This window comes from Lolium rigidum, chromosome 7 (assembly GCF_022539505.1).
Source record: "Lolium rigidum isolate FL_2022 chromosome 7, APGP_CSIRO_Lrig_0.1, whole genome shotgun sequence".
Classification (NCBI taxonomy): domain Eukaryota; kingdom Viridiplantae; phylum Streptophyta; class Magnoliopsida; order Poales; family Poaceae; genus Lolium; species Lolium rigidum.
The window spans coordinates 51,639,741-51,667,630 of NC_061514.1; the positions used below are offsets into that span (position 1 = coordinate 51,639,741).

Sequence of the window (27,890 nt, forward strand, 5' to 3'; positions counted from 1 at the left end):
CACTCACTCTAATGTGGCCTTTATCTTTCATAGAGACACCATTTAACAAGTTACCAAACATATTAGTCACATTTGCACGCGCATGAATATTGAAAATCACATAGGTAATACGTCACAATATTTTCGCAAAGGGGCAAGCAAAAAATAAATGATGAATTGACTTATCTTGATCACAAAAGCAGCATTTAGAACACCCCTGCCAATTATGTTTTTTGAGATTCTCTTTTGTGAGAATTTTACCTAGTTGTGAAGGAACCACATAAAAATTCTATTTTCAGTGAAAGTTTGATCTTCCAAATATATTTCTTGAAATCCCCAACAGGACTATCAAGCAAATCAAAATACATAGATTTAACCGAGAAATGTCCCGACACCATGAGTTGCCAACAAACACATCATTGTCATCAGACAATTGAACTCCCATGATACGAGTAACAAGATGAACCCATCTATCCCACCTATCATCCAAAAGCGCCCGTCTAAAACCTATGTTTAAAGGGGTCACACCCATAACATGAACAACAGACACATTAGCTCGATTAACAACTCGATAAAGAGAGGGGTATTGCTCGCATAGGGGTATATTCCCTAGCCATGCATCCTCCCAAAATCTCGTATTTTGCTCATCCCCGCCTCTCATGAAGAAATCATCCTTTATGTTCATTAATCCTTTCCAAAAAAAAAAAGGAGAGTCGGTTGGTTTCGCATCAACTTGAGACAAGGTTTTTTCCTTAAAATATTTATTTTGCAATAGTTCTTGCCAAACACCTTGTTCAATACATAACTTGAAAAGCCATTTACTAAGTAGACTCTTATTTTTTAGTTCAAGCACCTCAACACCCAGACCCCCCTGATCCTTTGGTATGCATATGATATCCCACCTTGTTAACCTATACTTTCTTGTATGACCATCACTTTGCCAAAATAAACGAGATCTGAAAATTATAGCCTTTTTCTAACCCCTATTGGAACCTCAAGAAAAGATAACATAAACATTGGCAAACTCGTAAGGAAAGAATTGATTAGAGTTAACCGATCACCATAGGAGAGCATCTTACCCGCCCAACAGCTCAGTTATTAAAAAAATGATTCTCCACCGGCTTCCATTCACTATTTGTTAGCTTTCAAAAATGAATTGGAATACCCAATAATCTAAAAGGCAAAGAACCAACGTCGCACCCGAACAAAGTCCTATATTCTAACTCCACGTCTTTCGCCCTCCCAAAAAAAAACATCTCACTCTTATGGAAATTAATTATGAGACCTCACAGCTACTCAAAAATACATAATAGTAGTTTCATATTTAGAGCTTTGTCTAAATCATGCTCCATAAATAAAATTATGTCGTCGGCATATTGCATAATGGCTAGCATATCAGCGACAATATTAAAAAGGATAGGAAATAAAGGATCTCCTTGGCGTAACCCCTTCTTTGTCTGCAAATAATGACATATGTCAACGTTAACCCGAATACCTACACTCTTCTTTTTAATATAACGTTGCACCCATTGGCACCACGCGGGATCGAAACCTTTCATATGCATCGTCTATTGTAAGAAGTTCCAATTAACCTTGTCATAAGCATTTTTTAAATCAATATTAAACAACACCCCATCTATTTTCTTCCTATGAAACTCATGGATGGTCTCATGAAGAATAACCACACCTTCTAAAATATATCTACCTGGTATAAACGTAGTTTGTGTTTTGTACAACACTCTCGGCTATACTCGTCACTCTATTTGTTCCAACTTTCGTAAAGACCTTAAAGCTAACATTAAGGAGGCAAATTGGACAGTATTTATGAATTTGAGTCGCAATTTCTTTTTTAGGTAAAAGTATAATCGTTCCAAAATTCAAGTGGAATAATAATAGTAGCACACCATTTTGAAAGGCAATAAACATCACCTTAAGGTATTTTTTAGTTACCTCCCAGAAACTTTGATAGAATTCAGCCGGAAATCCATCCGGGCCGCGGGGGGCTTTATTCTTACCATTTGAAAGATAGCCTCATGCACCTCATTTTCAGAGAAGGCCGCAGTCATAATACCTTTCTTCCACTGAAATCTGCGGTATATCCTCTATATATCATAGACTCTTCCATGATCCAAGAGTTCACCGCCGGAGGCCCAAATAGCGATTTATAACTCAGAAATATAATTTTTAATGTTCTCCTTCCCAATAACCGTCCCTTCATCTTGCTTAACTTGGTATTTTTTCTTCCTGTGTCTTGATTGACCTATGGATTTGAACATATGAAATGTTGTTCATTTCATTTAATGTGGCGCCGTAGCACGAGTTATGTTCTGATTATTTAATAAAATGAGGATATATATGCATCCGAGAAAAATAAAGGCTGGAAGCTCAACATTCCTTTCCAAAAAAGGAAAAAAAAAAGGAGAAGTATCTTGCATATATGGAACTATGGTCGTACGGCATATATAGTACGAATAAGGAATAATCGTGCTCGTTCATATGTCATGCATGGTTGCAACTGCGACAACGTTCTTAATCGATCCACTGTCCGGCGGCTAAGCATGGCTCTACTGCTTGTTTGGCTACCTCACTAGCTATCCTCTCACTAATTAACTTCAATTAGCTTCACCATTATGAGTGTCTAATATAGCATACACGCGCAATCATCGACGCAAGCTGTTGCTATATATGTCCAAGTTTCCGCTCTCAACTTGCGTTTGTGCATCAGCTGGTCATCTTTAGTACTCTGAAGTTGCACTTACACATATGTTTGCGCTCTGAAGTTGCACTTACATAACGGTTAATGAATCATATTTCACTTGTTCTGCCGTCCTTTCCTTGATGCGCAGACAACCACTCGCGTTGGACTTTTTCGATATAAAACAGTTGCACACAGAAGTACAAAGCCGTAGCAGGTAATTCACCAGCTACACTACTACAGAACGTCGTGATCATCCTCCCGTAAAAGCACGTGCGGCTTCCGATGCCTTGTCGGAAGCTTCCGATGCCTTGCATTGCACACAAACTATGTTGCCTCGCTGACATATAGCTGCTCACGTGTTACATCCATCTAACAATACCCAATTTGGTAATAATTCTGAGTTGCTGACCTCCGAGCATTGGTCAGCCCCATGTATACATACCCTGCAGGAGAGTAGCTAGAGCCGCGAGAATCAGGCCGGCTGGGGGCAAAGCAGTGGGTTGTGTGTGTACACAAAGCTCAGCTACGAGCTATAGCAATGGAGACAGCCGCGGTTGCTAGCGATGAGGAGGGCGGCCGCCACGAGAAGGTGTCATTCATGGGCATGTTCAGGTACGCCGACGGCACGGACCTGCTGCTAATGCTGATCGGCACGGTGGCGGCACTGGCTAACGGCATGTCGCAGCCCCTCCTGACTATCGTCTTCGGCGACGTCATCGACGCCTTCGGCGGCGCCACCACCGCCAACGTCCTCCAGCGGGTTAACAAAGTAAGCCACGACAGTCTATAGCCCCATCTCCTAACGCACTTAGCTTCCATGGCAGGCTTCCCCTGCCATCTTCTCTTTCTTTGCAACTTCCTAATCTGTGTGTGTACTTCATAATCTATACCTAATAATAAAGGAGCTAAGGTTTCTGCCAAAATTTTCGTCCAACTTTTTATTGGACGGATTTACCCTCCCACCAAACCACATAATACTGCACTTTGCCATTATACCGGTTCGCTATTTTTATTTCCGGTGTGTCTCCGCTCCCGAACGATCCCCTCAAGCCTCAGATGGCATGGCCCCGATCTGTTTCTCCTTCTCCACAATCCCTGCTCGATGATGATGCCGTCCGCGACGAGTCGGTCCTGCGCTTCCAAGGTTGACTGCTCCGGCGCCGCCACAGTTCGCCACCCTCCTTCATATCCGTCCACTGGAAGCTAGGGCGCTGTTCGGCCAGGCCCAGCAACATGGGAAGAGGGTCGTCCCGCAGATGTGGGCTAGACGGTGCCGTGACATGGGAGGACGTTCGCCGTTCGGCGCTACACAGCCATTCGGCGGTGGTTGACCAGTTTGTCGGAAGCAGACTGTGGACGCCGAGCTGCAGCCTGTCCCGGCGGCAGCAGGGCCGGAGACGCCGCGGTGGCTGCCCTGGCCAAATCGATGGCGACAGCGTCTTCATCGTCCCCTCTCCCCTGATCTCCGTCGACCGCCCCTCTAACCCGATCTCCCCCGGGCGCAACTCCTCCTGTCCTCCGGAGGTTGACAGGGTTGGGACTGAGGAGACCCAATTCTTGAAATTGGTCGTCCAAACGGGCTAGAAGAAAGAAGCGGATCTTGAAGAAGGAAGGAATTGGAGACGGGAGCATCGTGGATAATGCTACACTCGTCGGACTGTCGGCAGAGTAGAAGAAGGCGATGGTCTAGAGCGGAACTGGGATTTCGCGTGGCTATGACTCTATGAGAGGTAGACGGGAATGTCCAAGGGTGAGACTGTGGTCGATTTGAGCCACACTTGCTTTGCTTTGATTCTGTGTAAAGTTCCAAGCGGCGGAGATGGGGAACGATGATGTACATGCTCTGCTTATTCGGTATGAAAAAATAAGAATAGGAAAAGCGGTGGATAAGAAACATGTGGTAGAAATTTAAGCTAGCTAAGCCCGGTAGCTAATAAACTAAACAAGCTACATCACTTGCTTTTTTAAAAAGGGAATATGATCAAGCTTGTCAATAGATGGGTTCCATGTATTAGTCTAAAATTGTTATGCAATTTCAATCCATTTTTTGGAGGTTATATTGATGTGCTTATACGTGAAGGCAAGATTAAGTTATTTACGATCATTTTATTTTCCGCGAGCCAAATGCACATATAAAAAAAAACTCGAGTCCCTCAATCGAAATGCCAACTCAACAGAAAGTTTGTGTGTTCGAGATTGGTGCGCCTAAAATATTACTTTAATCGGTGTTTGCCATTTTTTTCTCCCCCTTCTGCCGACTTACCTAGATTTCCAAACCCCATGCTTCAGTCGTGCCACGAAGGATGTTGACAACAACGTCACGTGAATCGGTTCACCGCATGAAGCAGAGGTACAATGACCTTGGGCAAGGCGATCAGAGGCAGCAAAAACATAAAAAAAATTCAGAGAGCAAGGCGCATGGCAAGAGCACCACGTAAGAAAATTCCGGTTACAGTTTGAACTAAAATGATGGTGGTCAGGCTGACGACGACTAGGAGCTCATCTTGGATGAAGTAGTCAACTTCGTAAACTCAATGGTTTAGGTAGGTAATAATGTCAGCGGCGATATGGATGAATTAGCGAAGGCTAATGGCGTGAAGGTCACATTGCGGAGGATTCCTAGACGAGAGGAGGAACCTGCTCATCTACAAGCTCAAGGACGATCTGCTCAAGGCCCCTTGAAGTACAAGATGTTGATCATAGTGAGAAAGCTGGGCTACGAGAATGCCCCACGGATACCCAGTAGCTCCACGAGACCGTGCATTCAGCGAAGGGGAAGAAATATCACGTGGTCTTAACAATGTAACAACATCCGCAAGAAAGACCTTTCATTCTAACAATAGTATGGCCCAACAAAGAAGCCGTGTCCCTGCTAAGGAAGGGTTTCACCCCACCAAGAAAAATTGATTTCTAGAGTGATATTCTCCACAATTTTAAAATATTGAGTATTAAAAAAACCGTAGCAACGCACGGGCATTTGTGCTAGTCATTGTAAATTTGGCTAGTTTAGTCATGCACTCTCATGCGAAACTACTAATTATTTCATATTATCACAAGAAATGGTTCCAAAATATCACTATTTTATATACTCTCTCCGATCCATAATACTCCCTGCATTTCACAGAATAAGGCGTCCTCTTTTTGCGTGTTTTTTCTTTGACTAAAAATTACTCTAGATATACAAAGATTATTGTTTAAAATTAGCATTATTATAAATTGTTTTTCAATATGATATCAATTACATACAATATAATTAAAATTGTGTTGCTCAATTTGTTTGGTCAAAGTTCATCTTGAAATGTGGGTGCGCCTTATTCATTAAAACGGAGGTAGTAAGTGTCGTGATCTTAGTCCAAAACTAAAACCACGACACTTGTTATTTTATTGGGATATATACATTTTGATAATTAATGATGTTCAAAGGTGGTCACTGGAGATATATTTGAAACAGTGTATATTTATACAGGGTTGCAGGGGGTATACAAAAGCATGATACACCATGACATAAACAAAACATCTAGACCCTAATTATGTGGACACCCTTATGCTTAAAGGATCACAACCGCTAGTTCTTCGTAAAAATTAATTAAATCACCAATGTTGACCATTATAACTGTTTTTTATTAAATGGACTCTCAATACAATACTAAGTAAGGATTATAAAACGCAAGATGAATCTTAAGGATTATAAAACAAGTATTGTATGATCATTGATACGAGGAGTGTTTAATGTTAGAGTTGTATAGTCCCTTTTCCGTTATTCCCCAGTGTATGAGGGGCTTACCTGCACATTGTCACACATGTACATGTACTGGCTTATGGCCCCCTGTGAATACAAGTTGCTCATTCACAATATGGTATCAGAGCTCTAGGTTTAGCTCTTTGCACGCTGCAACTCCGTGCTCGATCCGCGCCGCCGCCGATGATCCTTCCGGCCGCCGCTGCTCCACCTTCCTCCTTCTCTCCCGTGCTTGTCGGGATCGAGCTCTTTTAGCCTTCTTTTTCGTCGTGTTGGAGCTCGATCTGGAGCTCCTGCTGCCCCGGTGCAAGCCTGCCCCGTCCAAGCCACCTCCGGCCGGCCCCGCCCCCGCCCTGGCCGGCCTCGTCTCGGCCTCTTTTTCGGCGCCGCTTGCTCCGGCCGGCCATCTCCTGGCCAGCCCACGCGCTGTCAGCCTTGGCTTCTCGTGAAGTGCCGTCGAGCCTCTCTGCTCGTGAGCCACCACGCACAACTTGATCGGGCCAGATCCAGATCTGAGGGTTGACCAAAAAAAAGGGAGAGATGGCGTCCTCTGGCTACGTGAGTATCCCTCGTTGTCCTGTGATCTTCGATGGTACCAACTATGGAGAGTTTGCTGCCTTTATGCGCATTCACATGTGTGGTCTTCGGCTGTGGGGTGTTCTCACCGGCGAGGTCTCTTGTCCGCCGCGTCCCACAACTCTTGTGCCTCCTACCCCGCCGTCCGTGCCACAAGCCCTTCCTGAGGATGCTTCTCAGACTGATCGGGATGCCGCCAAGTCTGCAGAGACTGCTGCTGATGAGGCATATGAGGAGCAGATACTTGCATATTCAGAGGCACTAGGCTCTTACCGTGACAGTTTGGCTGCCTTTACTCAGTGGTGTGATGAGGATGCCAGGGCTGCTACCGTTCTTACTCAGAGTGTTCAGCCACAGTTTGCTTCTGAGTTTATGGGCCTTGCTACTGTCGCTGAGATGTGGTCTCACCTTCGTCAGCGCTATCAGCCCTCTGGGGATTCTCTGTATTTTCCTGTGTTCCGTCAGGAGCATGATCTTCAGTAGGGTGACTCTACTGTTGATGAGTTCTACACCCAGTGTGCAGCGATCTGGCGCCAGCTTGACTCCCTTCGCAGTATTGTCTGTGGTACTTGCCAGTGTTGTCGGACAGTACGTTTAGATATGGACTTCCAGAGGATCCATGAGTTCCTGTCTAGACTTCGCCCAGAGTTTGAGCTTCGTCGTGCTCAGTTGTTTGCTCGAGGCCGTGTTCCTATCTCAGAGGTATTGACTGAAGGAGATATGCCCTAGAGGCAATAATAAAGTGGTTATTATTTATATCTCTATGTTTATGATAAATGTTTATATGCCATGCTATAATTGTATTAACCGAAACATTAGTACATGTGTGATATATAGACAAACAAAGAAGTCCCTAGTATGCCTCTTAACTAGCTTGTTGATTAATAGATGATTAGTTTCATAATCATGAATATTGGATGTTATTAATAACAAGGTTATATCATTATATGAATAATGTAATGGACACACCCAATTAAGCGTAGCATAAGATCTCGTCATTAAGTTATTTGCTATATGCTTTCGATACATAGTTACCTAGTCCTTATGACCATGAGATCATGTAAATCACTTATACCGGAAAGGTACTTTGATTACACCAAACGCCACTCGCGTAAATGGGTGGTTATAAAGGTGGAATTAAGTATCCGGAAAGTATGAGTTGAGGCATATGGATCAACGATGGGATTTGTCCATCCCAATGACGGATAGATATACTCGGGCCCTCTCGGTGGAATGTCGTCTAATGTCTTGCAAGCATATGAATAAGTTCATAAGAGACCACATACCACGGTACGAGTAAAGAGTACTTGTCGAGGAGACGAGGTTGAACAAGGTATAAAGTGATACCGAAGATCAAACCTCGGACAAGTAAAATATCGCGTGACAAAGGGAATTGGTATCGTATGTGAATGGTTCATTCGATCACTAAAGTCATCGTTGAATATGTGGGAGCCATTATGGATCTCCGGATCCCGCTATTGGTTATTGGTCGGAGTGAGTACTCAACCATGTCCGCATAGTTCACGAACCGTAGGGTGACACACTTAAAGTTGGATGTTGAAATGGTAGAACTTGAATATGGAATGGAGTTCGAATATTTGTTCGGAGTCCCGGATGAGATCCCGGACATCACGAGGAGTTCGGAATGGTCCGGAGAATAAGATTCATATATAGGATGTCATTTTATGTGAATTAAAATGATGCGGAAGGTTCTATGGAAGGTTCTAGAAGGTTCTAGAAAAGTCCGGAAGAAACCACCAAGGAAGGTGGAGTCCCGGTGGGACTCCACCACCATGGCCGGCCAACCCTAGTGGGGGAGGAGTCCCAAGTGGACTCCCCCATAGGGGGCCGGCCACCCTCCATGGAAGGTGGAACTCCCACCTCAAGTGGGAGTCCTAGCTTGGGTAGGTTTCCCTATTCTATGGAAGGTTTTGGGTTCGGGTCTTATTCGAAGACTTGGAGTCCAACACTTGGGGTTCCACCTATATAATGAGGGGCCAAGGGAGGGGGCCGGCCACCCCAAGACCACAAGCTAGCCGCCCCCCTTGAAGTGGCCGGCCACCCCCTCCCAAACCCTAGCTGCCCCCTCTCCTCCATATCTCCCGCGTAGCTTTAGCGAAGCTCCGCCGGAGTTCTCCACCGCCACCGACACCACGCCGTCGTGCTGTCGGATTCAAGAGGAGCTACTACTTCCGCTGCCCGCTGGAACGGGAGGTGGACGTCGTCTTCATCAACAACCGAACGTGTGACCGAGTACGGAGGTGCTCGCCCGTTCGTGGCGCCGGAGCGATCGTGATCAAGATCTTCTACGCGCTTTGCAAGCGGCAAGTGAACGTCTACCGCAGCAACAAGAGCCTCATCTTGTAGGCTTTGGAATCTCTTCAAGGGTGAGACTCGATACCCCCTCGTTGCTACCATCTTCTAGATTGCATCTTGGCTTGGATTGCGTGTTCGCGGTAGGAAAATTTTTGTTTTCTATGCAACGTTATCCTACGGTGGTATCAGAGCCGTGTCTATGCATAGATGGTTGCACGAGTAGAACACAATGGTTTTGTGGGCGTTGATGCTCTTGTTATCTTTAGTTTGAGTACTTTGCATCTTTGTGGCATAGTGGGATGAAGCGGCTCGGACTAACTTTACATGACCGCGTTCATGAGACTTGTTCCTCGTTCGACATGCAACTTGTATTGCATAAGAGGCTTTGCGGGTGTCTGTCTCTCCTACTATAGTGAAGATTCAATTTACTCTTCTATTGAAAACATTAGTATCAACGTTGTGGTTCATGTTCGTAGGTAGATTAGATCTCTCTCGAAAACCCTAAACCACGTAAAATATGCAAACCAAATTAGAAACGTCTAACTTGTTTTTGCAGGGTTTGGTGATGTGATATGGCCATAATGTGATGATGAATATGTATGAGATGATCATTATTGTATTGTGGCAACCGGCAGGAGCCTTATGGTTGTCTTTAAATTTCATGTTGAGTAGTATTTCAAAGTAGTTGTAATAGTTGCTACATGGAGGACAATCATGAAGACGGCGCCATTGACCTTGACGCTACGCCGACGATGATGGAGATCATGCCCGAAGATGATGGAGATCATGTCCGTGCTTTGGAGATGAAGATCAAAGGCGCAAAGACAAAAGGGCCATATCATATCACATATGAACTGCATGTGATGTTAATCCTTTTATGCATCTTATTTTGCTTAGATCGTGACGGTAGCATTATAAGATGATCCCTCACTAAAATCTCAAGATAATAAAGTGTTCATCCTTAGTAGCACCGTTGCCAAGACTTGTCGTTTCGAAGCATCTCGTAATGATCGGGTGTGATAGAATCAACAAGTGCATACAACGGGTGCAAGACAGTTTTGCACATGCGGATACTAAGGTGGCCTTGACGAGCCTAGCATGTACAGACATGGTCTCGGAACACGTGATACCGAAAGGTAGAGCATGAATCATATGGTTGATATGATGAACACTTTGAGTGTTCGCCATTGAAATCACACCTTGTCTCGTGATGATCGGACATAGGTGCGGTGGATTTGGTTCGTGTGATCACTAAGACAATGCGAGGGATATTGTTTTGAGTGGGATTTCATCTAGATTTTTAATTATGTTGAATTAAAATTTGAACTCAATTTGTCATAAACTTAGTCTAAACTTTTGCAAATATATGTTGTAGAGATGGCGTCCCCAATCAATTTTAACCAGTTCGTAGAGAAAGAAAAACTTAAGAGCAACGGTAGCAACTTCACCGACTGGTTCCGTCATGTGAGGATCTTCCTCTCTGGCGGAAATTTGCAATATGTGCTTGATGCACCGCTAGGTGACCCTCCTGCAGAAACTGAAACCGATGAAGTAAAAGCTGTTTACGAGACTCGGAAAACTCGGTACTCTCAAGTTCAGTGTGCCATCCTGTGCAGTCTGGAATCCGATCTTCAAAAATGTTTTGAGCACCACGATCCTCATGAGTTGATGAATGAGCTGAAAGCTATTTTTGAGACTCATGCGGCCGTGGAATGCTATGAAGCATCGAAACAATTCTTCAGCTGCATGATGGAAGAAGGCAACTCGTTAGTGAGCACATGCTCGCCATGACCGGGCATGCGAAGAAACTCGGTGACTTGGGAATAGTGATTCCTAACGACTGGGGATTAATCGTGTCCTTCAATCACTGCCACCAAGTTACAAGAACTTTGTGATGAACTACAATATGCGAGAACATGAACAAGGAGTTACTCGAACTCTTTGGTATGCTAAAAGCTGCTCGAGATTGAGACCAAGAAAGAGCACCAAGTGTTGATGGTCAACAAGACCACCGGCTTCAAGAAACGAGGGCAAGTCTAAGGGAAAATTCAAGAAGGGTGGCAAGAAAGCCGCCACGCCTCCTATGAAACCTAAGAACGGCCCTAAGCCCGATGTTGAGTGCTATTACCTGCAAGGAGAAGGGACACTGGAAGCGTAATTGCTCCAAGTATCCGGCTGATCCGAAGAGCGGCCTTGTCAAGAAGAAGAAAGAAGGTATATCGGATATACATGTTATAGATGTTTATCTCACTGGTTCTCGTTCTAGTACCCGGGTATTTGATACTGGTTCGGTTGCTCATATTTGTAACTCGAAATAGGAACTAAAGAATAAACGAAGACTACCGAAAGATGAAGTGACGATGCGCGTTGGAAATGGATCCAAAGTCGATGTGATCGCTGTGTGTGCACACTTCCTCTACATCTACCTTCGGGATTAGTTTTAAGCCTAAATAATTGTTATTTTGTACCCGCGTTGAGCATGAACATTATATCTGGATCTTGTTTAATGCAAGACGGTTATTCATTCAAGTCTGAGAATAATGGTTGTTCTATTTTTATGAATAATATCTTTTATGGTCGAGCACCACAAAAGAATGGCTTATTTACGTTAGATCTCGATAGTAGTGATACGCATATACATAACATTGATGCTAAGCGAATTAAATTGAATGATAATTCTACTTACATGTGGCAATCGTCGACTTGGTCATATTGGAGTGAAACACATGAAGAAACTCCATACCGATGGATTACTTGAATCACTTGACTTTGAGTCACTTGATAGATGCGAAGCATGTCTAATGGGAAAAATGACTAAGACTCCATTTTACGGTATGATGGAGCGAGCTACTGACTTATTGGAAATCATACATACCGATGTGTGCGGACCAATGAGCGTAGCATCGCGCGGTGGTTATCGTTATGTTCTAACCTTCACGAGATGATGCGAGTAGATATGGGTATATCTACTTAATGAAACATAAATCTGAAACTTTTGAGAAGTTTAAGGAATTTCAAAGTGAAGTAGAAAATCAACGTAACAATAAGATTAAGTTTCTGCGATCTGATCGTGGAGGTGAATATCTGAGTTATGAGTTTGGCATGCATTTAAAGAAATGTGGAATACTTTCACAATTGACACCGCCGGGAACACCTCAACGAAACGGTGTGTCCGAACGTCGTAATCGAACTCTCTTAGATATGGTTCGTTCTATGATGTCTCTTATCGATTTGCCGTTATCATTTTGGAGTTATGCATTAGAGACAGCCGCATTCACTTTAAATAGAGCACCATCAAAATCCGTAGAAACGACACCAGTATGAATTATGGTTTAATAAGAAACCTAAGTCAGTCATTCTTGAAAGTTTGGGGTTGCGAAGCCTATGTAAAGAAGTTACAACCGGACAAGCTAGAACCCAAAGCGGAGAAATGCGTCTTCATAGGATACCCTAAGGAAACTATAGGGTACACTTTCTATCACAAGTCCGAAGGCAAAATCTTTGTTGCTAAGAACGGAACCTTTCTTGAGAAAGAATTTCTCACTAAAGAAGTGACTCGGAAGAAAAGTAGAACTCGATGAGATTGATGAATCTATACTCGTTGATCGCAGTAGCGCAGTACCGGAAGTTGTATCTGTACCGCCTACACTGGCAACAGAGGAAGCTAATGATAATGATCATGAAACTTCGAACGAGGAAACTACTGAACCTCGCAGATCGACAAGGGAGCGTACCACTCCTGATTGGCATGATCCTTGTCTAAATGTCATGATTGTAGATAATAATGATGAGGACCCTGCGACGTATGAAGAAGCGATGATGAGCCCAGATTCCAACAAATGGCAAGAAGCCGTGAAATCCGAAATGGGATCCATGTATGATAACAAAGTATGGACTTTGGTAGACTTACCTGATAGCCGAAAGGCTGTCGAGAATAAATGGATCTTCAAGAGAAAAACAGATGCTGATGGTAATATTACTGTCTATAAAGCTCAACTTGTCGCAAAGGGTTTCCGACAAATTCAAGGAGTTGACTACGATGAGACTTTCTCACCTATAGCGAAACTAAAATCTGTGAGGATTTTGTTAGCAATAGCTGCATTTTTTGATTATGAGATTTGGCAGATGGATGTCAAAACGGCGTTCCTTAATGGAGACATTGAGGAAGAGTTGTATATGGTACAACCCAAAGGTTTTGTCGATCCTAAAAATGCCGACAAAGTATGCAAACTTCAGCGTTCAATCTATGGACTGAAGCAAGCATCAAGAAGTTGGAACCGACGCTTTGATAAGGTGATCAAAGACTTCGGGTTTATACGGTGTCATGGAGAGGCCTCGTATTTACAAGAAAGTGAGTGGGAGCTCCGTAGCATTCCTGATATTATATGTAGATGACATATTATTGATGGGGAATGATATAGAACTATTAAGCGAGTGTTAAAGGTTATTTGAATAATAGTTTTTCAATGAAAGACCTTGGTGAAGCATCGTATATATTAGGCATCAAGATTTATAGAGATAGATCAAGACGCCTAATAGGGCTATCACGAGTACATATCTGGACAAGATTCTAAAGAAGTTTAGAATGGACGAAAGTAAGAAAGGGTTCTTACCTATGTTACCAGGCAAGGTCTTGAGTAAGACTCAAGGACCGGCTACGACAGAAGAAAGAGAAAGGATGAGTAATATCCCCTATGCCTCGGTAGTAGGATCTATCATGTATGCCATGCTATGTACTAGACCGGATATAGCACATGCTTCGTTAGTTTGACTAGCGAGATATCAAAGTGATCCGGGAATGGAACACTGGACAGCGATCAAGAATATCCCGAAGTACTTGAAAAGAACTAAGGATATGTTTCTTTGTTATGGAGGTGACCAAGAGCTCGTTGTAAGTGGTTACACCGATGCAAGTTGGAACACCGATCCTGATGACTCTAAGTCACGATCTGGGTACGTGTTTATATTGAATGGTGCTCGCGAGTAAGTCGGGCAAGCTCGAAGCGGTGCACGGTGGCAAAGTCTTCAACGTGAATCGAGTACATAGCGGCTTCGGAGGCTTCATCGGAAGCGGTATGGATGAAGAGGTTCATTGTAGAGCTCGGTGTGGTTCCTAGTGCATTGGACCCATTAATCATTTACTCGTGATAACATGGGTGCCATCGCCAATGCACAAGAGCCAAGGTCACACAAGAGGCTGAAGCATATCAAGCTGCGTTACCACTCGATTCGCGAGTACATCGAAGATGGAGAAGTAAAGATTTGCAAAGTACACACCGATCTGAATGTAGCGAGATCCGTTGACTAAAGCTCTCCCTAGGGCAAAGCATGACCAACACCGGAATGCCATGGATGTTAGGTATATTACAATGTAATCTTGATTATTGACTCTAGTGCAAGTGGGAGATCGAAGGAGATATGCCCTAGAGGCAATAATAAAGTGGTTATTATTTATATCTCTATGTTTATGATAAATGTTTATATGTCATGCTATAATTGTATTAACCGAAACATTAGTACATGTGTGATATATAGACAAACAAAGAAGTCCCTAGTATGCCTCTTAACTAGCTTGTTGATTAATAGATGATTAGTTTCATAATCATGAACATTGGATGTTATTAATAACAAGGTTATATCACTATATGAATGATGTAATGGACACACCCAATTAAGCGTAGCATAAGATCTCGTCATTAAGTTATTTGCTATATGCTTTCGATACATAGTTACCTAGTCCTTATGACCATGAGATCATGTAAATCACTTATACCGGAAAGGTACTTTGATTACACCAAACGCCACTCGCGTAAATGGGTGGTTATAAAGGTGGGATTAAGCATCCGGAAAGTATGAGTTGAGGCATATGGATCAACGGTGGGATTTGTCCATCCCGATGACGGATAGATATACTCTGGGCCCTCTCGGTGGAATGTCGTCTAATGTCTTGCAAGCATATGAATAAGTTCATAAGAGACCACATACCACGGTACGAGTAAAGAGTACTTGTCAGGAGACGAGGTTGAACAAGGTATAGAGTGATACCGAAGATCAAACCTCGGACAAGTAAAATATCGCGTGACAAAGGGAATTGGTATCGTATGCGAATGGTTCATTCGATCACTAAAGTCATCGTTGAATATGTGGGAGCCATTATGGATCTCCAGATCCCGCTATTGGTTATTGGTCGGAGTGAGTACTCAACCATGTCCGCATAGTTCACGAACCGTATGGTGACACACTTAAAGTTGGATGTTGAAATGGTAGAACTTGAATATGGAATGGAGTTCGAATATTTGTTCGGAGTCCCGGATGAGATCCCGGACATCACGAGGAGTTCCGGAATGGTCCGGAGAATAAGATTCATATATAGGATGTCATTTTATGTGAATTAAAATGATGCGGAAGGTTCTATGGAAGGTTCTAGAAGGTTCTAGAAAAGTCCGGAAGAAACCACCAAGGAAGGTGGAGTCCCGGTGGGACTCCACCACCATGGCCGGTCAACCCTAGTGGGGGAGGAGCCCCAAATGGACTCCCCCATAGGGGGCCGGCCACCCCCTCCATGGAAGGTGGAACTCCCACCTCAAGTGGGAGTCCTAGCTTGGGTAGGTTTCCCTATTCTATGGAAGGTTTTGGGTTCGGGTCTTATTCGAAGACTTGGAGTCCAACACTTGGGGTTCCACCTATATAATGAGGGGCCAAGGGAGGGGGCCAGCCACCCCAAGATCACAAGCTGGCTGCCCCCCTTGAAGTGGCCGGCCACCCCCTCCCAAACCCTAGCCGCCCCCCTCTCCTCCATATCTCCCGCGTAGCTTTAGCGAAGCTCCGCCGGAGTTCTCCACCGCCACTGACACCACGCCGTCGTGCTGTCGGATTCAAGAGGAGCTACTACTTTCGCTGCCCGCTGGAACGGGAGGTGGACGTCGTCTTCATCAACAACCGAACGTGTGACCGAGTACGGAGGTGCTCGCCCGTTCGTGGCGCCGGAGCGATCGTGATCAAGATCTTCTACGCGCTTTTGCAAGCGGCAAGTGAACGTCTACCGCAGCAACAAGAGCCTCATCTTGTAGGCTTTGGAATCTCTTCAAGGGTGAGACTCGATACCCCCTCGTTGCTACCGTCTTCTAGATTGCATCTTGGCTTGGATTGCGTGTTCGCGGTAGGAAAATTTTTGTTTTCTATGCAACGTTATCCTACATTGACTGAGCTTCGTGCTGAGGAGACCCGTCTGTGTGGTGCTTGACTGCTTGGGACACCTTCTATTCTTGTCGCTCGAGTCCCCCCTGCTCCTACACTGCCGCTCCTACCCACACCAGCGCATGCTGCTTCTGGAGTAGCCCGCTCTTCTCGTGGTGGGAGTCGCCCTCGCCCTCCTCGGTTTTGCACTCGGAGGACTGGTCACCTTGAGTCTGACTGCTATCAGAAGCAGCGGGGTGTGCCTCCCCGTGCTCCACCTTCAGCGCATGTCGCCACTGGCTTTACTGAGCAGGATATAGCGAGACTTCATCGTCTCCTTGCCTCCTTCGGCTCTGCTTCGACGGGTACTGCCGCCTCCGCGGCTGTTTCCTCTCCACATTCATGTACATCTTCGTGGGTTCTGGATTCTGGAGCTTCTTTTCACATGTCTCCTGATTCTTCCTCTCTCTGTCTCTTCTCTTCGCCCTCTTCATCTTCATGTTCATGTTCTTACTGCCGATGGTACTTCTCTTCCTGTTGCTAGTCGTGGCACTCTTTCTACTTCCTCCTTTTCCGTTCCTGATGTTTCTCATGTTCCCCGTCTTACCATGAACTTATTTTCCGCTGCTCAACTCACTGATTCTTGTTGTCGGGTCATTCTTGATGTTGATTCTTGTTCTGTTCAGGACACTCACACTCAGGCACTGGTTGGGGCTGGCCCTCGGTGTCGTGACTCCCATGGACTTTGGGAGCTTGACTGGCTTCATGTTCCTTCCTCCACCACTTCACCAACTGCACCATGTGTGCTTGCTGCTGCCACTACCGCCTCCTTTCAGTAGTGGCATCATCGTCTTGGTCATCTTTGTGGTTCTCGCTTGTCGTCTTTACTTCGTCGAGGTCTTCTGGGGTCTGTCTCAGGAGATGTCTTGTTTCAGGGTTGTCAGGGTTGTAGGCTTGGTAAACAGAATCAGTTACCTTATCCTACCAGTGAGTCTGTATCTCAACGTCCGTTTGATTTGGTCCATTCTGATGTATGGGGTCCTGCACCCTTTGCTTCCAAGGGGGGCCACCGCTACTATGTTATTTTTATCGATGACTTCTCTCGCCACACTTGGACTTATTTTATGACCTCTCGCAGCGAGGTTCTCTCGATATATAAGCGGTTTGCTGCCATGGTCCATACTCAGTTTTCCACGCATGTACGTGTCTTTAGGGCTGATTCTGCCGGTGAGTATATCTCCCAGCTGTTGCGTGGTTTTCTTGCTGAGCAGGGCACTCTTGCCCAATTCTCCTGCCCTGACGCCCATGCCCAAAATGGTGTGGCTGAGCGCAAGCATCGCCACCTGCTTGAGACGGCTCGTGTGATGACGATCGCTGCCTCTCTTCCTCCTCACTTCTAGGCTGAGGCTGTGTCTATTTCCACCTACCTCATCAACCTTCAGCCCTCCACAGCCTTGCAGGGTGGCATTCCTCTTGAGCGTCTTACTGATCACACTCCTGATTACTCGACTCTTCGTCTTTTTGGTTGCGTTTGCTATGTTCTTCTTGCTCCACACGAACGCACCAAACTGACTGCTCAATCTGTTGAGTGTGTCTTCCTTGGCTACAGCCCTGAGCACAAGGGATATAAGTGTTGGGATCCTATTGGTCGTCGGATGCGCATATCTCGGGATGTCACTTTTGATGAGTCCCGTCCTTTCTACCCGCGTCCCTCCTCCTCTTCCTTCTCGACGGATGATATCTCTTTTCTCATGTTCTCTGACTCACCTCCTTCTATGCCTCAGGTCCCTACACCGCCGAGTCCCTCACCACCTTCTCCTTCTTCGCCCACCAGACCCCCCTCTCCTTCCCCACCGCCTTCCCCACCCTCCACACCTTCCTCTCCCATGTCACCTTCCTCGCCTACGGTGGTTCATCCTTACCCTTTTCACTACTCCCGTCGTCCCCGTGAGGATGATGCTACTTCTCCTAACATGCCCTCTACCTCTGATGCGATGCCCTTTCCGTCCGAGCCGACTCATCATCTTCGTGCTCGTCCTCGTCCTCCTCCTGATCGCTATTCTCCCACTCACTACGGTCTTTCTGCTACCCTTGAGCCGACCTCTTATCGGGATGCCCTTGCTCATCCTGAATGGCAGCTAGCAATGGCTAAGGAGATTGCTGCTCTTGAGCGTACTGGCACTTGGGATGTTGTCACTCCTCCTTCCTCTGTTCGTCCCATCACCTGCAAGCGGGTCTACAAGATCAAGACTCGCTCTGATGGTTCTCTTGAGCGCTACAAGGCTCGTCTTGTCGCTCGCGGTTTTCAGCAGGAGCATGGTCGTGACTATGACGAGACCTTTGCTCCGATGGCTCACATGACCACCGTTCGTACTCTTCTTGACGTTGCTTCGTTCGTCACCGGTCCGTCTCTCGGCTTGATGTGCAGAATGCTTTTCTTAACGGTGAGTTAAGTGAGGAGGTATACATGCAGCCACCTCCTGGCTACTCTGTTCCCGATGGTATGGTCTGTCGTCTCTGGCGCTCTCTCTATGGCCTTAAGCAAGCCCCTCGCGCCTGGTTTCAGCGTTTTGCCTCTGTGGTCACCGCTGCTGGTTTCGTCTCTAGCGCACATGACCCTGCGCTCTTTGTCCACACATCCTCTCGTGGTCGTACTCTGCTTCCTCTTTATGTTGATGACATGATCATCACAGGCGACGACCCTGAGTACATTGCCTTTGTCAAGGCCCGTCTTCGCGATCAGTTTCTCATGACTGATCTTGGTCCTCTTCGCTACTTTCTTGGGCTAGAGGTTTCCTCTACCTCCGATGGCTTCTATATCTCCCAGGAGAAGTATATTCAGGACCTTCTCACTCGTGCCGCTCTTGGTGATGAGCGCAATGTCGAGACTCCTATGGAGCTCAATGTCCGCCTCCGTTCCACTAATGGTGATCCTCTTCCGGACCCGACTCGCTATCGTCACTTGGTTGGGAGTCTTGTCTACCTTGTTGTCACACGTCCTGACATCTCCTACCCAGTCCACATTCTGAGTCAGTTCATGGCTGCTCCCACTAGTGTCCACTATAGTCATCTTCTTCGTGTTCTTCGCTATCTTCGTGGCACTATCTCCCGTCGGCTTTTCTTTCCTCGCTCCAGCTTCTTACAGCTCCAGACCTACTCAGATGCTACCTGGGCTGGTGATCCAGAGGATCGCAAGTCTCTTTCTGCCTACTTTTCTTTCTTGGTGGCTCTCTCATTGCTTGGAAGACCAAGAAGCAGGTTGCAGTCTCTCGTTCGAGTGTTGAGGCTGAGTTACGAGCGATGGCTCTCTTGACGGCTGAGGTGACTTGGTTACGCTGGTTACTTGCGGACTTTGGTGTTTCTGCTGACGCTCTGACTCCGCTCTTATCGGACAAGATGCTGGTGCCATCAGCATTGCGCGTGATCCGGTGAAGCACGAGCTCACCAAACACATCGGTGTTGATGCCTTCTATGTGCGTCATGCTGTGCAGCATCAGGTTATGGCTCTTCATTATGTGCCTTCAGAGCTTCAGCTTGCTAACTTCTTCACGAAGGCCCAGACTAGAGAACGGCATGGTTTCTTTCTCTCCAAACTCAGTGTTGTTGATCCACCATGAGTTTGAGGGGGGTGTTAGAGTTGTATAGTTCCTTTTCCGTTATTCCCCGGTGTATGAGGGACTTACCTGCACATTGTCACACATTACATGTACTGGCCTATGACCCTCTGTGAATACAAGTTGCTCATTCACAACATTTAACACTAGTAAGTCAAAACCATTGGTCCATAGGTTGCCTAAAAAAAAATTTACACGAGGCCTCCCTAGTCGCCGCCACTCCAATTAAGCTCATTCTTTTTCTTGCCGTAGATGGTATCTCGACACAACTCTCAATCAACTTGTTTTGAGAAGGTTGCACGGGTGGAACCCGGTCCTCTGAGCTCTGATCGGTTCAGGAAGTTAGTCTATAGGTGTTGCCTGCATGGGGATTTTCTGCAAGGAGGCACCAAAGGGCTTTTCCCTTCATATTCCTTCCATTATCAGTTTACCATCAGGACCATGGCTGAGAAACATGGTTGTTTCTTTTGCCATCAGATAAAAGGTATCCATGAATTCTATAGCTTGAAGATAATATTGTAAGGTCTTGTATGAACCAGCCTAACTACATGAATTGTGCCGCTTGAGCTAGCATTACACATGGATATAAATATTTAGAGCTCCAGCTTTACACGTTGCCTCAATAAGTATTATTTGTTAGTTGAAGACACTTGTTGTATGTTACATGTATACAATATTTACACGCTGGAATGATGTGGAGTGGTAGTAATTTGGATCTATCACTCGCAAGAATTTCTAACAAGCCGAGAGCTTTTGGCCATGCATAACCCCTGCTCTACATGTATAGTTCGATTTATTTACTTGCACAGTAAATACAAGAATACATTTTTCACCCTATTGTCATTTCATTTTTGCAGGCAGTTCTAAAATTTGTCTACTTGGGCATTGGAGCTGCAGTCGTCTCTTTTCTCCGTGAGCATGAGCAAACTTTGTCGACCTGTCAATATGTGCTTGCAGTCTAGATCACCTACTAAGATATACTACCTCTGGCCGGAATAAATTGACGCCTCTACCACCTAACAACACGCATGCATGGGTCTCCCTCCGTGCCGACTAAACCCAACCGGAGGGAGTAGCTAGTTGTTAACCATCCTTGTCATGTTTCAGAAATAGAAGTTAATACACATACTACTGTTTTAAATTTTGAAGTATCTTCATGGTGCAAATTCCAAGTTGTGTTTCTAATGTTCTCTAGCAAAACCGTTGAATATGGGATGCACAGTGTTAAATGGTCTAGTTTTCGACTGGAAGGTGATAGATGAACAACCATATGAAAAGCCAGCTGCAATCATGGTGACAAAAAAAATTCTTCATGTGGCACAGCCCAAGAAAAAATGGAATCATATGTAAGCCATATAGTGATGATCATGTCAAGTTAGAATAACTGTATGCACGCATGTTGTATATGCAGAGGTTTCATGTTGGACAATTACCGGCGAAAGGCAGGCGACTCGCATTCGATCTCTGTACCTGAAATCTGTCCTGAGACAGGATATAGCATTCTTTGATGTAGAGATGACACCTGGGCAGATAGTGTCAAGAATGTCTGGCGATACTGTGTTAGTTCAGGATGCTATTGGTGAGAAGGTTAGGTTTCTTTTCAAGTCAAATGAAGAGCACATATTATTCATTATATTGCAACTCTAATTAAAACTTCTATAAATATGCTGTAAAACTCTTCAGGTCGGCAAGTTCCAAAACCTTGTGGCTACTTTCATTGGTGGTTTCATCATAGGTTTTGTGAAAGGGTGGCTTCTATCTCTTGTAATGTTGGCCTCCATACCTCCGGTTGTATTTGCTGCAGGACTAGTGGCAATAATACTATCCAGAATCTCTACCAAAGGTCAAGAATCATACAGTAATGCAGGGAATGTTGTCCAACAGACAGTTGGAACCATAAAAACAGTAAGTTCAATTCACAAAACAATTTAAGAAATGGCTAGTATGAACATTCCTAAAACAGGGTGTGGGATTATTCTGAAATTTTCTGTGCTCACGAACTAAGGTTGTGGCTATACCTGTTAACAGGTTGTTTCTTTTAATGGGGAGAAGCAGGCCATCTCAGCATACAATAAATGTATACACAAGGCGTACAAGACTTCTGTTGAGGAAGGACTTACCAATGGCTTTGGAATGGGTTCCGTTTTGTGCATGTTCTTCTGTAGCTATGGTTTAGCCGTATGGTACGGTGGAAAGTTGGTACTTACAAAAGGATACACAGGAGGACAAGTTATCACTGTCTTATTTGCTATCATGACTGGGGCAACGTAAATTCTTTACTCTCACTTGAACTAGATTTCATATTATAATGATGCTTCGTGTCACATTACTGGTAGTGACAATTACCCATTTTTCGTCACAGGTCTTTAGGTAGTGCAACACCCCTTGTATGACAGCCTTTGCAGGAGGACAGTCTGCAGCACACGGATTGTTCACAACAATCAGGAAGGAACCAGAGATTAATCCTGACGACAAGACTGGTAAGAAGCTAGAAGACATCAGGGGTGATGTTGAGTTGAAGGATGTGTATTTCAGCTACCCTGCAAGGCCTGATCAATTGATATTTGATGGATTCTCGTTACATGTGTCCAGTGGCACTACAATGGCTATAGTTGGGGAGAGTGGGAGTGGCAAGTCAACAGTTGTTAGTCTTGTAGAGAGATTCTATGATCCGCAGGCTGGTGAGGTTTTGATTGACAGTATTAACATCAAAAGCTTACAACTTGACTCTCTAAGAAGAAAAATTGGTCTTGTTAGCCAAGAGCCCTTGCTCTTTATGACCTCAATTAAAGATAATATAACCTATGGAAAAGAAGAAGCAACAGTTCAGGATATCAAGAGGGCTGCTGAGCTCGCAAATGCAGCAAATTTCATTGATAAGTTGCCCAATGTGCGTGAAAAATTATCATTGTGTGGAGTTCCAACTTCTTCCATTTGAGAAGAGAGCTAATATTTCCTTTTACCTCGTACTAGGGTTATGACACAATGGTTGGCCAGCATGGTGCTCAGCTTTCAGGGGGGCAAAAGCAAAGGATTGCAATTGCCAGAGCTATCATCAAAGACCCCAAAATACTTTTGTTAGATGAGGCTACTAGCGCATTAGATGTGGAGTCGGAGAGGATAGTTCAGGAGGCACTGGATAGGATCATGCTGGACAGAACTACTATTGTGGTTGCACATCGTCTAACTACTGTCAGGAATGCTGATTGCATATCAGTTGTTCAACAAGGAAAGATAGTTGAACAAGGTGATGATTCCATTTTCTTTGCTCACTTTTAATCAGTCACATGTTTGGGCAGTTTGGAATAATTTAGCTTTATTGATCACTCTTGAACATATATGAATGTACTTTTTATATATAGGTCTCCACGATGAACTAGTGCTAAACTCAGATGGCGTTTACTCTCAACTATTTCTACTTCAAGAAACTTGTGAAGAGAAAAAAATGGATCCTCAATTTTCTGATCCAAGGTCTAAAAGTGCAAGCTTGTCAATGAAGCGATCAATCAGTGGATCTGTGGGGAATAGTAGTGGACACTCTTTCACACTCCCCTTCGGACTTCCTGGCACAATTGAATTGTCGGAAGGAAATGATACGCATGGGGAGAATCATAGAGATCATAGTGCTGATGGTGAGGTACAAATGAAAGCTCCATTGGTACGACTAGCACATCTAAACAAGCCAGAGGTACATATTCTTCTGTTAGGATCCCTAGCTGCAGCAGTTCATGGAGTGCTTTTACCAGTGTTTGGTCTCGTGCTCTCAAGTGCCATCAAAGCTTTCAACCGACCACCGGATGAACTAAGAAAGGATACTAGTTTTGGGGGTCTGATGTGCGTTGTAGTGGGTATCATATCAATAATCGCAATACCAGCCGAGTACTTCCTGTTTGGAATAGCTGGAGGAAAGCTTGTAGAGCGCATCCGGTCATTATCATTTCAAAGCATTGTGCACCAAGAAGTTGCTTGGTTTGATGATCCTAAAAATTCCAGGTTGCTTTCAGCTTTTCTGTTGGTTTTTTCTTTATCTAGATTCTGTGAACTTTACTTTCAGGTACTATAATTGACAAATCATATCTTACAGCGGAGCACTTGGTGCAAGACTATCAATTGATGCTTCGAACGTTCGGCGTTTAGTGGGAGATAATTTGTCCTTAATTATACAGATTATCTCAACACTTTTCACAGGAATTGTCATTGCTCTGATAGCTGACTGGAAGATAGCTTTGATCATCATATGTGTGATTCCACTTATGGGTATTCAAAGTTATGTCCAAATTAAGTTCTTGAAGGGTTTCAGTCAAGATGCTAAGGTAATACTTTAAACAATTTTTTGTGGGAGGTTTCATAAGCAATGAGTCGACTACAACACAATGATAGACCCTAAAGTTTACTAAAAACTTGAATTTTAATATGTGTAAGAAGCCAAGAAAAACTACATATTGAGAAAGTAAATCGTGATAGAACTTTATTCATATGATTTGTGAAAGTAAATTTGAAAATATTTGTTAAATATGTGTTAAATCTTGCTATTTCCGAAAACACACCTTTTGGGGAGCCAGGGAGAGTAATAAATCATAGCATGTCAGGTTTCTTTTGACTGTAATAGCAGGAGCTCTGCTTTTTCATTATAGAAAGGGCGTAAACCCCAAAATATTACACAGTGGGTACACTTGTATCAAGCAACACAAAAGAACCCAAGCTCAAGAAGCAACAGGGGCACTGTCTTCAAAAACACCCACCCAGCTGACATCATTCTTCACAGCCATGTGCTAACTCAAATAACTTCATCTCAGTAATAATCTGATTAGCAAGCACCGCTGCGGACATTGAGACGCTCTGAAAAATACGCCTCCCTCTTTCCTTCCAAATGTTCCAGACTACATAGGCTGCCAACGTGATCTCCTTTTTCTTTGCTCATGCATCTTCCCTCTTCGCACCTTTGTCCACCATCTTGAGATTGAAGATGATCTGCTGGCCACCTGAGCCACTCTCAGATGAGAATTTTGAAAGTTACTACACACTTCCTTCGTGTAAGAACAACACAGAGCGAGGTGTGGTGCTGTTTCCAGCTCTTGATCACGAAGGCTGCAGCAATCATCATGAGGCCATCCTCTAGATCTAAGCATGTCTGCAGTCCAATTCTTGTTTTGAAGGATAAGCCATAAGTAGAACTTCACCTTCCCTCCAGCCCTTATTTTTCAAACATATTCCAAATCCGGTTCCAAGCAACGCCCATGAAACTGCGCCTCATAAGCTGAGCCAGCAGAGTAAACACCATCTACTGTGAGGTTCCATTTGATCGAATCTTCAGCATGGTACAGCCGGGCATGTCAGGTTTCTACATTATGCTATAAATACTAGTTCATTATCCATGTTTTTCGATGAAGTATTTAAGTCATGGTTGTTGGCTCGAACTGCTGCATGTTTCTCTAAGAACATTGAGCACATCCGAGTTCCATCTTGGACAGGGGCATGCACAACTCAGTTCTCATGCTTGGCTTAGAAACTTACACTATGTCCTAAACTGTGCAATCACGCCTTATCATAATTGTTCAAGCCTATGCCATGGTCTATTTTCTCAAGAAATTTTGATAGTGGTAGGTAACTCTGTTATGTGGGGAGTTTCCTTATTCTAAAGCTATGGTTATTCATGTACCTATATCTAAGGACACATGAAGCTTCCAAATGTAGCCAATATGTTCACTTATCCTCTTCCAGGGTTTGCGGAAACCTAACACGAGTGGTACTCTTGACATGATCTGTGCCATTGAAATATTTTTTCCTTAAATAATCATACACTATTAGATCTTGCTTACTAAGTAGGTTATCCCGCAACCATTAATCTCCAAAGAAGTGTGTGTTAAAGCAAAGAATCTTCCATAGGAGGTCAACTTGAATTTAATTGCTGATTTATTTTTCCTGAAAGAGATACTCTACACCTTTCCTGGTTTAATTAATAATGAAGCGGATTCTAAGAAATCTAAACGGGAAGAACTTGATTTACAACCAAAAACTTATTTATACCAGAGTTCTATCTCTTTAGCAGTGCAAAAGAAGTATATCTCGCTTTGTTGGAAAGTTGGTTCTTAGGCATGGCAAGTACTCAAGTATACACAAAACAAGCTCCACATTTACAACATGTTATTTTTCATTCAAGCTTTTTGGCATGGTGAGAAAGCAAAGTGAAGGGGTGGATGAACCAACACACTCCATTTATTATAAGTGAAGATAAAAGAATTATTTGATGATGATTTTAAAGTGCAACCATTTCTCTATTTTATTAATAGCACTAAGAGTTAGCACTTACTCTAGATATTTGTTTCTCACTTTCTCGAAACACTTTAAGTCAATGAGATGGATTGTTTTTTCTCCAGATGATGTATGAAGATGCAAGTCAAGTGGCCACTGATGCAATTATTAGTATCAGAACTGTAGCTTCTTTTTGTTCTGAGGAAAGAATTACAAGAATATATGATCAAAAATGTGAAGCTTCAATGAATCAAGGAATCAGAACAGGAATAGTTGGAGGTATTGGATTTGGTTTCTCATTCTTGATGACATTCCTTACTTACGGTCTCTGTTTCTATGTTGGCGGGCAATTTGTGCACCATGGCAAATCAAATTTTGGTGATGTTTTCGAGGTATGCAAATGTATATTTAGCAGTATAGTTTTTTTCAAAGGGATTCTCTTCCCGTGCTTTATTTTTGTAGTCTTAGTCTTAGTCCCTCCATCCTTAACCCCGGTCACAACTTTACGTGGTAATTTCACATGATAACTCATGCTTGCAGGTTTTCTTTGCACTACTTTTAGCAACTATGGGGGTATCTCAAACAAGTGCAATGGCCTCCGATTCAACAAAAGCAAAGGCTTCAGCTATCTCCATATTTGCTTTGCTAGACCGTAAGTCTGAAATCGACTCAAGCAGCAATGAAGGTTTAACATTAGATGACGTCAAGGGCAGCATTGATTTCCAACATGTCAGCTTCAAGTACCCAACTCGTCCAGATGTTCAAATTTTCAGTGACTTTACATTGCACATTCCATTTGGCAAGGTAAGCCTACGTTTTCTTATATCCATCACATTTTTTATGTACGGTAATGTACCCAATATCTCATTTTCATCATGGTTTTATATAGACGGTTGCAATTGTTGGTGAGAGTGGTAGCGGCAAGTCAACTGTCATCGCAATGTTGGAACGATTCTACAATCCCGATTCAGGTACCATCTCACTGGATGGAGTAGAAATCAAAAGCTTAAACATCAATTGGTTGAGGGGCCAAACAGGACTGGTGAGCCAAGAGCCTGTGTTGTTCAATGACACAATCCGTGCGAATATAGCCTATGGTAAGGATGGAGAGGTCACTGAGGAGGAGCTCATTGCAGCAGCGAAGGCATCCAATGCACATGAGTTCATATCTAGCCTTCCCCAAGGATATGAAACCTCTGTTGGGAAGAGAGGTATACAGCTATCTGGTGGCCAGAAGCAGCGGGTGGCTATTGCAAGGGCCATACTGAAAGATCCTAAGATACTGCTGCTTGACGAGGCGACTAGCGCCTTGGATGCTGAGTCGGAACGGATTGTGCAGGATGCCTTGGATCGTGTGATGGTTGGCAGGACCACGGTTAATTGTGGCACACCGTCTCTCTACAATCAAAGCTGCCGATATCATCGCAGTTCTCAAGGATGGCACAATAGTAGAGAAAGGACGACATGAGGCCCTCATGAACATGAAAGATGGAGTGTATGCTTCATTGGTTGAACTTCGCTCAGTGTCATCATAATACTA

At 44.2% G+C, this 27,890-nt stretch overlaps 1 pseudogene; it reads left to right on the forward strand.

Annotated features, from left to right (window-relative positions):
• The first annotated feature begins 3,281 nt into the window (after window positions 1-3,281).
• Window positions 3,282-27,885, forward strand: LOC124672325 (annotated as a pseudogene).
• The last annotated feature ends 5 nt before the right edge of the window (window positions 27,886-27,890 follow it).